Here is a 9,795-nt window from a genome sequence, read left to right as displayed (position 1 = left end):
TCAAGGACAAGCCCCTCCGGTGATACCCCCTGTTAGCTTGCCCAAAAAATCGAGTGCAGCGGATAAGCAAAATCAGGTCCCTCCTGGCCTCCGTGGTAATAGTTCACCTTCGAACAACCCAGCACTCGAGGGGACATCAAAAACCCCAACTGTCCCTGTTTTTCCGTTCAGTTCAACTTCCCAATCGCGATTTATAAAGTTGTCTGACCTTGTGGATCAAATCTTCACGTGTTTTAATGTTTCCGACTCCATCAGAACCATTGTCACCGCAATGCTTCCAGTATTAAAGACAATTTTGCAGCAATTGATGCAAACATGGCCCCTCCTTGCAATGATTATCTCTCTTGATGTCTAATTTAAATAGAGAGGTCGGAGATATCACTGTTTTACAGTGGAATTGTCGTAGTCTTATCCCTAAATTGGATACATTTAAATTTCAAATTCATAAACTCAATTGTGATGTTTTTGCTCTGTCCGAAACCTGGCTCTCTTCTCAAAATGATCTCTCTTTCCACGATTTTAATATAATACGCTTGGACCGCGATGACAGATACGGAGGGGTACTATTGGGGATCAATAAGTGTCACTCATTTTTTAGAATTGACCTTCCACTTCGATCCCTCCACGAAGCTGTTGCTTGTCATGCAAACATCAGAGGCAAAGAACTCTGTATAGTCAGCTTGTATTGGCCTCCGAGAGCTGCGGTTAGCCGCAAGCAACTTGTTAACATGTGCTCACTCCTTCCTGAGCCACGATTAATCTTGGGAGACTTCAACTCTCACGGAACTGCCTGGGGGGAACAGTACGACGGCAATCGTTCATTGTTGATATATGACCTTTGTAATAGCTTCAATATGACCGTTTTGAACACTGGGGAAACAACACGTGTACCTAAAGCTCCTGCTAACCCAAGTGCTCTTGACCTCTCGCTTTGCTCGAATTCACTATCGTTAGATTGCGAGTGGAATGTAATCCAGGACCCCAACGGTAGTGATCACTTGCCTATCAAAATTTCCATCACCATTGGGTCGAATTCTTCTTAATCTATAAACATGGCATATGACCTCACAAGACACATTGACTGGAAAAACTATGCGGACGCGATTACTCTAGCCATCAATTCCAGAGATGGTTTACCTCCATTGGAGGAGTATAACTTCCTTTCTCGTTTGATCTATGACAGTGCGGTTCGCGCTCAAACGAAACCCATCCCAGGTTCCACTCTTCGCCGAAGGCCTCCCAATCCATGGTGGGATAGCCAATGTTCCAAGCTTTATCAGGATAAATCGAACGCATTCAAAGCTTTTCGGAAACGTGGAACCATTGAAAATTTTCAGTCGTATTTGGACCTTGAAAATCAATTTAAAAACTTGATCAAAGGAAAAAAACGTGCTTATTGGCGAAATTTCGTGGGAGGTTTGTCACGAGAAACGTCAATGAAAAAATTATGGAAAGTGGCTCGAAACATGAGAAATCGCTCTTCAACGAATGAAAGCGAAGAATATTCACATCGATGGATTTTTAATTTTGCACGGAAGGTTTGTCCCGATTCCGCTCCCGTGCAAAAAATTGTTCGAGTTATACCACAAGATAGGTGCGATCTTGATTCCGGGTTTTCGATGGTAGAATTCTCTCTTGCTCTCCTTTCTTGTAACAATTCGGCTCCGGGAACGGATAGAATTAAGTTCAACTTGTTGAAAAACCTCCCTAATGTGGCGAAACATCGCTTGTTGAATTTATTCAATCGGTTTCTGGAACATAATATTGTTCCGGATGATTGGAGACAAGTACGAGTTATAGCTATTTAAAAACCCGGAAAACCCGCGTCCGACTTCAATTCGTACCGCCCAATAGCAATGCTGTCTTGTATACGGAAATTGTTGGAGAAAATGATCTTGTTTCGCCTTGATCGATGGGTTGAAACGAATGGCCTACTCTCAGATACACAATATGGGTTCCGCAGGGACAAGGGGACGAATGATTGTCTTGCGTTGCTTTCTTCAGAAATTCAAATGGCTTACGCCGGAAAAAAACAAATGGCTTCAGTATTCTTGGACATAAAGGGGGCCTTTGATTCTGTTTCAATAGAGGTTTTGTCAGACAAATTACACTCTCGGGGTCTGCCGCCTCTATTGAATAATATGTTATATAACTTGCTTTGTGAGAAACATTTGAACTTTTCTCACGGAGATTCGGCAGTAAGTCGGGTCTCTTACATGGGCCTCCCCCAGGGCTCATGTTTAAGCCCCCTTTTGTACAACTTCTACGTAAGCGACATTGACAATTGCCTTACACAAAATTGCAGCCTAAGACAACTTGCAGATGATGGAGTGGTGTCTGTCGTAGGATCAAACGAATCCGACCTGCAAGAACCCTTACAAGATACTTTGAACAATTTTTCAACCTGGGCCATTGGGCTAGGGATCGAATTCTCCACGGAGAAAACAGAGATGGTGGTTTTTTCTAGGAAGCATAGACCAGCAAAACCAAAGCTTCAACTTTTGGGTAAACCGATCACTCATGCTATGTCATTCAAGTATCTTGGAGTCTGGTTCGACTCCAAATGCACTTGGGGGCCCATATTAGGTATCTGAGTAAAAAATGCCAAAAAAGAATAAACTTTCTCCGTACAATTACCGGCACATGGTGCGGAGCCCATCCAGAAGATCTTATAATGTTGTATAGAACAACTATTCTCTCAGTGATGGAGTACGGCAGTTTCTGTTTTCAATCAGCTGCCAAAACACACTTCATTAAACTCGAGCGAATTCAGTATCTTTGTCTCCGTATTGCTCTGGGATGTATGCCCTCAACGCATACCATGAGTCTCGAGGTTTTGGCAGGCGTACTCCCACTAAAAGATCGCTTCAATTTATTATCTCTTCGGTTCCTCATCCGGTGTAAGGTTATGAACCCATTGGTGATCGGAAATTTTGAACAGCTGATCGAGCTAAATTTTCAATCTGGGTTCATGAGTCCATATCATGAATTCATCTCCATGCAGGTTGATTCTTCTTCGTATATTCCCAACCGTGTTCCCTCTGTGCATTTTGATCTGTCCATGAAGCAGGATATCCATGGAACATCAGATTATCTTCGATCGAGGATCGTTCCAACGATCTTCGATGCAAAGTATGGGGATATCAACTCTATGAATGATTCCACAGGATTTGGAGTGTTCAACGAATTTTTTAGCACCTCCCACAGTCTTCAGAATCCTTGCTCAGTGTATATTGCTGAATTGGCAGCGATACACTGGGCGCTGGACAGCGTCGCCTCACGACCTGTTGAACACTATTACATTGTAACGGATAGTCTTAGCTCTGTCGAAGCTATCCGTTCAGTGAGGCCGGAAAAGCACTCGCCGTACTTCCTTGAGAGAATACGAGAAATTTTGAGTGCTTTATCCAGACGCTGTTATGTCATTACCTTTGTCTGGGTCCCTTCACATTGCTCAATTCCGGGTAATGAGAGGGCTGACTCATTAGCAAAGGTAGGTGCAATTGAAGGCGATATTTATCAGCGTCAAATCGCCTTCAATCATTCAGCTCGCGCAGTCCGAAGACATCGGTCGCAAATTTGTTCGCGTCTATTATAAAGTGGAGATTATACCGTTATCAGTTCGTGGCTGGTGAAGTTATTTCGCCCTAACGGGGTTCTCTTTATTGCGCGAGTGAGGAGAGCAGTAATCACTACCAGCGTGAGGAAGAAGTCCTCCACGGCGGACGCGGTGCGTGTGCCGTATCATCGCTGTTTGTGCTTTAGCATCGTCATCGATTCCATCATCGTGTTGTGGTGCGATATACCGTTGCATCTGGCCGAGCGATTGCCACGCGGTTCGATTGAGACACCGCTTCATTTCATTCGCATTGGTGTGCGATTTAGGTATAATATATATTAGGTTTAGAAATACAAAAAAAAAAAAAATTATATTATTTTATATCTGCCGTAATGGCAGAAGGTCATGTTGACATGGAGATTGAAACTACTGTTTCCTCCTCACTAGCTACAACGGGGCCTGGGAAGTCGCTTAAACGCGTTCCCCCCTCAGAAGATGTCTCTTCAGAGAAAGAGGTAATCTACCTTAACAAGCCCCCCTCAAGAAAATTGGCAAACTTTTCCTCTTAGCCCCCTCAATCTCCCGCCCCCGCTTACGCTCTACTACCGAACTTGCCTCCCAGCCCTACTGATCCCGCTCCCGTTCAACAATCGACCTCGTCCTCTCCCTCAGTTGTTTCCTCTCCTCGTGTCAAGGTCTATCCAGACGATGCACTTGGAGCTGGTCCATGGGTTGTTTTTTTCCGGCCTAAACCAAAAGGAAAGGCAATTAATGTCATTCAGGTTTCGAAAGATCTGGCAAGATTATATTCCTCCGTGGTCGAAATCTCTAAGGTTAGACCGAACAAACTGCGTGTTTTTTTTTTATCCAAAATATATATTTTATTAAGGCTCATATGGCGTCAGCCTAACGGGGCCGGGAGTTCAATATTTTGACAATGTTTGCTTAGACTATGTTAGTAATATGTAACCGATTACTCGCGGTTGGCTCGAGGTTAGTATTACAAGTGTTTTCGTAATTGGTATGTTGCAGTCTTCGATGCTCTGTACGTGTGCCCGACACGGGATACTTCCTATTGGGATGCAGCTGACCATTAATCAGCAACGCCCCCCTAGTCTGTACCCCATATCTAGCGTGGTGCGTCTTTCTCGACTCGAGGAATCCAGGATAGAATGGTCACTAACCGACGCAATCATCAGCTCGTGTAGAGTTGTCATGAGCGATACAACCTTTGGCTCTTGTTGAATAATCAGTGGACTGCACAACCTTCGGCCCGTGCATCTGTAAAGAGTGTGTGTATGTATTGCCGCGACTAAGTAAAAGTTTATCGATCGGATAGGAGGGATATGAAACGGGGACACAACGAAGGAAACATCATTAAACGTTGACATCGGCGTTTCTGAGGAACAGGTATATATGAAGCAGAAGATCAGGATCCCGGCTACCTAAGGTATCCCGGACGGGGATATCCGATTGTCTGCCTTGTGCTCTCAGTGCTCTAGAGAGCTGAGAGCGAGCAGCATGGAACCGGATACACGACCAGACAACATGCTCGATGTCGTGGTAGCCATCGCCACAATCACAAAGATTGTTTGCTGCGAGCCCAATGCGATAGAGATGCGCGTTTAGGTTGTAGTGATTGCACATAAGCCGAGATATCACGCGAATGAAATCACGACCTACATTCAATCCCTTGAACCATGCACTCGTCGAGACCTTAGGGATAATCGTGTGTAACCAACGACCGAACTCATCTTCACTCCACATGCGCTGCCAACTTACGAGCGTATACTGACGAGGAATGTGGAAAAATTCATTATAAGCAATTTGCCTTTCAAAAAGTGTGCCTTCTAAAGCGCCCACCTTAGCTAGCGAGTCCGCTTTCTCATTCCCCGGAATCGAGCAATGAGAGGGAACCCATACTAAGGTAATCTTGAATAATTTTTCGACCAAAACACTCAATAGTTGTCTTATTCTTGTTAGGAAATAAGATGAACGTTTATCAACCTTCATTGAACGGATTGCCTCTAATGAGCTGAGACTGTCTGAAAAAATAAAATAGTGGTCGATGGGCAATGTTTCAATGATCCCTAATGCGTAATATATCGCACCCAGTTCAGCGACATACACGGAACAAGGATCTTTGAGTTTGAAAGAGGCACTGGAATTTTCATTGAAGATGCCGAAGCCAGTGGACTCGTTTATGAATGAACCATCAGTAAAGAACATTTTATCAGATCCAACTTTCCCATATTCTGCCGAAAATATCGGCGGAATAGAATCGGAGCGTAGGTGATCTGGGATTCCATGGATTTTTTGTCGCATGGACAGATCAAAAATGACAGAGGAATTGCAGAAGTATGGGAAGCAAACTTGGTTGGAGATGCCTGGTGAAGGGTGCACGTTGTGGGTAAGGTACTCATGGTATATAGACATAAAACTTGACTGAGGAGTCAGTTGGAGTAGATTTTCGAAGTTATCAATCACCAATGGATTCATGATCTTGCAACGGATGAGAAATCTGTAGGATAATTCTGTGAACCGAAGAGTAAGCGGGGGTACTCCTGCCAAAACTTCGAGACTCATCGTATGTGTCGAATGCAAACACCCCATGGCTATACGCAAGCAACGATATTGTATTCTCTCCAGCTTGAGAATATGAATCCTGGCAGCTGATCGGAAGCAAAAACTGCCATATTCTAACACTGATAATATCGTTGTTTTGTACAACTGAATGAGGTCTCCTGGATGGGCACCCCACCATGTTCCGGTAATTGTTTGGAGAAAATTGATTCTTTGCTGGCATTTCTGTTTCAAATACGCAATGTGTCTCCCCCAGGTACACTTAGAATCAAAATATACACCCAGGTATTTGAAAAACATAGAGTGTTGGATCGTTTTGCCGGATAGGTGAAGCTGGAATAGGGCGGGTTCGTGCTTCCTAGAAAAAACGACCATTTCAGTTTTCTCCGTAGAGAATTCGATACCCAGCTTGAGGGCCCACGTGAACAGATTGTTCAGGGTATCTTGCAACGACTTTTGCAGAACGACGGGATTAGTACCCGTGATGGAAATAACTCCATCGTCTGCAAGTTGTCTCAGCGTGCAGTCTCTAGTTAGACAATCATCCATATCATTGACGTAAAAACTGTACAAGAGGGGGCTTAGGCAGGAGCCTTGCGGTAGGCCCATAAAACTGTAACGAGAAGATTTCGAGCTGCCATGAGAGAAAATCATGTGCTTTTCTGACAGTAAATTGTACAGGAAATTGTTAAGAATTGGTGAAAGTCCACGATTATGAAGCTTCTGTGAGAGAATTTCCATGGAAACTGAATCAAATGCCCCTTTGATATCGAGAAAAAAGGAAGCCATTTGTTCTTTGCGAGCAAATGCGATTTGGATTTCAGAAGATAGCAGCGCGAGACAATCATTTGTCCCTCTACCTCGGCGGAAGCCAAACTGCGTATTTGACAGCAAATTGTTTGTTTCGACCCACTTGTCCAAACGAAGTAGAATCATTTTCTCTAACAATTTACGAATACAGGATAACATTGCAATCGGCCTATACGAGTTGTGATCGCAAGCCGGCTTGTTGGGTTTCCATATGGCTATCACTCTCACCTGTCTCCAGTCATGCGGGACAATATTCAGCTCCAGAAACTTGTTGAACAAGTTCAGCAAACGCTGTTTTGCCAAGTCGGGAAGATTCTTCAACAAGTTGAATTTAATCTTGTCCGACCCCGGAGCTGAATTGTTACATGAGAGAAGGGCAATTGAGAATTCCACCATCGAAAAATTCTCATAATCGCTTTGAAGTGGAATGTCGCGTACGACGTTTTGTGCAGGAACGGTGTCGGGGCAAACCTTCCTTGCAAAGTTAAAAATCCAACGGTTAGAGTATTCCTCACTTTCGTTTGTATGGTTCCAGCCACGCATTTTCCTAGCCGTATTCCAAAGAGTGCTCATAGCGGTCTCCCTTGACAAACCATTGACGAACTTCCGCCAATATCCACGCTTTTTTGCTTTAATCAAACCTTTTAGTTTGGCTTCTAGAGCTTGGTACTTTAGAAACCATTCCACTAATCCAATTTTCCTGAATTTTTTGAAAGCGGATGATTTTTCAAGGTAGACCTTTGAACACTCCTTGTCCCACCAAAGTGATGGAGGACGACGTCGGAAAGTGGTAGCCGGTACACGTTTCTTTTGAGCTTGAAGTGCGCTTTCGTAAATCAAACTCGATATAAAGTTATACTCTTCGAGTGGAGGAAGTTCATGCATTGAAACAATTGCTTCAGATATTATTTCCGCAAATGTTCTCCAGTCAATATTTTTCGTGAGGTCATACGAAATATTGACTGACTCACGAGAGCTTGATTCATTAGCGATCGATAAAATTATTGGTAGGTGATCACTACCGTGGGGATCTTGGATTACCTTCCACATGCAATCCAGGGATAACGAAGAAGAGCATAGAGATATGTCTAGCATGCTTGCCCGTGCAGGAGGGTTGGCTATTCTGGTTGCTTCCCCAGTATTCAAAACTGTCAATTTGAAGTTGTCGCACAGATCATAAATCAAAGTGGCACGGTTGTCATCGTAGAGTGATCCCCATGCTGTTCCATGGGAGTTAAAATCACCTAAGATTACCCGCGGCTCCGGCATTGCCTCGATAGTATCAAAGAACTGATGGCGGCCTACCGTAGTTCTGGGAGGGATATATATCGAAGCAATGCAGAGGTCTTTGCCATTAATTTGTGTCTGGCAAGCAACAACTTCAATGCCTGTCATCGATGGGAGAGTGACTCTATAGAAGGAGTGACATTTTTTAATCCCCAATAGTACGCCACCAAACGAGTCATTTCGATCGAGGCGAATAATGTTGAAATCGTGGAAATTCAGCTCATCGGCTGAAGAAAGCCATGTTTCACAGAGAGAAAATACATCACAGTTAGAGCTGTGAACTAAAAATTTAAACTGATCTAGTTTAGGAATGATGCTTCTGCAATTCCACTGTATTACAGTGGTCAAATCCTTGACCTCTTGCACTGAATCAGGCATCGAGGGAAATGAACGCTGCCAAAAAACCACATTTTTCTTTCAAAAATGTTCTCACAATCGGAAGCAAACATAATACTATGCTTTTAAGAGGGTCGTTTATATTTAAAGCATTTAAAATGTTGTCCACCAGGTCAGAAAGCGCAAGCAAGCCAGATTTTGGCTGTTGCCTCGACCGCGAAAAAGGAGCAGACGTGTTGGGTGCTGCTCCGGGAAGTGCTGAGGACCCCTGGTGCGTAGAAGAACCGCTTAAACCAGGGGTCCGTAGGGGGGTGCGTAGAAGAACCGCTTAAATTACTTCTTTTCCATCACTCCCCAGAAAGAAAACCGAAACTTCCCAAGTTGGAATGAAAACTCGAATCGAACGTGCTGAGAATAGACCGAAGCAAGTACCGGTCTATTCTCAGCACGTTCGATTCGAGTTTTCATTCCAACTTGGGAAGTTTCGGTTTTCTTTCTGGGGAGTGATGGAAAAGAAGTAATTTTTCTTTTCCTGATGGCACCCTGCGATGTACCGGAACTTCCTGCATTGGGAGCGTCAGCACCAGGCTCGTCGTTCTGCAGAATGGAGTAGGGATTGTCCTGAGTCGTTGGAACGGGACTCTTAAGCATTTCTGCATAAGTCTTTTAAGGAACGCTTGATTTTTTCCCCTCGTTGTATGTACACCGGGCATTGAGTAAGATCATGAGGAGTCCCGCCGCAATGAAGACACTTGTGCTCTTTCGGGCAAGGATTCTCATCATGGCTCTCTCCACAATCTGCGCAACGTTTTTTGTTGCAACAATAGGCGGCCGTGTGACCGAGTTGCATACATTTGTTGCATTTCATTACCCGGGGTACAAACAACCGAACAGGTAAACGAAGTGCACCTATTGCAACGTAGTTAGGAAGGGCGGAACCCTCAAATGTCACACGAAAAGAGTTTGTCCGATTGAGGACTCGTTTGTCATTTTTAAGTGACACAGATTTCAGTCGATCGCATGCAAGAATCTTCACACTTTTAAGTGAAGAGTTCTTGAAGCGACCGACACCATCGAGTATCTCTTTTCGAGTCAAACCCTTTTCGTTTATTACACCGTCTATTTCAACGTTGCAACAGGGTACGTATACGCGATACTCGATCGCAAAGAGATCACAGCGCGTTATTTCATTCGCTTGGGTTCTGCTGGAGACGACAACT

This window comes from Toxorhynchites rutilus, chromosome 3, assembly GCF_029784135.1.
Source record: "Toxorhynchites rutilus septentrionalis strain SRP chromosome 3, ASM2978413v1, whole genome shotgun sequence".
Taxonomy (NCBI): Eukaryota; Metazoa; Arthropoda; class Insecta; order Diptera; family Culicidae; genus Toxorhynchites; species Toxorhynchites rutilus.
The sequence above is the reverse complement of the archived record's forward strand: the minus strand, read 5'-3'. Positions refer to the sequence as shown.